We start from the raw sequence: 1,566 nt of genomic DNA, 5'->3' as shown, positions 1-1,566 counted from the left end.
CTTTGACCTCCCTGAATCTTGGATGTAATCTTCACTTTAGTTGTAAAACTCAACATATTTTAACAAATCAATTGGCCAAATTGAAAGTAAAATAAGATCAAAGTGAAAAGATCGTCACAATTTCTTAAACATTTTCATGGCTTCACCAATTCAAATCACCATTTCACAAATCTCGAGACAAGGAGAAAGACAGAGAAAACTACTCAGATCTCATGGGGAAAACACAACAAAACTCGGAGTTCATATATAAAATCAAAGTCATACAAACTACAACAAGTAAATAACTTATCTCTAATTTCTCCCCAAGAAAACTTCTCGAAGTTCCTCTGAATCTCCTACTTTCTTTGCAGCGCATAGAATTCTTCTTCGAAGCAGCAATGATGAAGAAATCTCTCACTTCCCCTCCACTCTTATAGTCTCTCGAAGAATTCTTCACAATTTTGACACTCTAGTAAACTCTCTACACACTAATGAAACCTTTCTAACCTCCATAACCTCTCTAATTTTTGGCCAAAATATTCTTTTAAAGTTATGGATGAGCTTTCCTAAGAGTTGTCTAAGCTTCCCTTCAAAATTTGGCCTTATCCAAAGCCTGATTGGGCATAACCGCCGACCTCGCTGTCGGCAGCCTCGAGGGCGCCGTCTGCGGACCTTCATAATGAATTAATTCTGGAGTCTCGGGAAAATCTCCTCGTCGACGGGGTCGATGGCGCTGTTGACGCCCTAGTTCAATTCTGCACATTTTGGTCATTCGAGTTAATTATACTTAGCATTAAATTAGTCAAATTGATCTTAAGTTTACTGACCCGCTCGATTCAATTTGAATTGTGTTAGGCAGTTAGACTGTGATATGAGCCCCAAGCCACACTCATGTGTCTAATCACTCAATCCCGCACTACAAGACAGATGCACTCAGACGGGATCGAACTCGTGACCCCATGAGACATACAAAAGATTGCACTATCAAAGAGTTGCAGCGAATGACACACACACACACACATTATTTATCATACTACTTTTCTATTATTTATGTGAACACTCTCTCTATTTACAAATTATTTACAAGTTAAAGAAATTTTGGAAGCATCATCATTCCTTTCTAAGTAGATAATATATCCCAAAAAGGTTTTCATTAAATAAAGATTTACATACGTTTCACTTAAATCTTTTATATCTATATATGTAACATATAAGCTTCAATTTCTTACATGTATGACATCTTATCTATTTATGAAAAATGTATTTCACTTTGAAAAATAAAATAAAAATATTTTTAATATGATATTAAAGATTGGATAATTTAAATGTAGAAAATTGTAAAATTTAGGCGTCTTATATGTAGATAAAGAAGAATTGGGCATAAGAACAGAAAGGCCCATGAGTTATAGCTTAGGCCCATGTAAATATTTTTAATATGGCTCGACCATTAAAAAATCCCGACCAGGTTCATTGAACCGGCAGCCCTGATAACCCTTGAGCAAACATAAAAGCACGCCCTGATATTCATACTCCGATTTATCAATTTCTTTTTTTTTTTCCTAAAGCATACCCACATAGTAACAAGGG

This window comes from Phalaenopsis equestris, unplaced genomic scaffold, assembly GCF_001263595.1.
Source record: "Phalaenopsis equestris unplaced genomic scaffold, ASM126359v1 Scaffold000107, whole genome shotgun sequence".
Classification (NCBI taxonomy): Eukaryota; Viridiplantae; Streptophyta; class Magnoliopsida; order Asparagales; family Orchidaceae; genus Phalaenopsis; species Phalaenopsis equestris.
The sequence above is the reverse complement of the archived record's forward strand: the minus strand, read 5'-3'. Positions refer to the sequence as shown.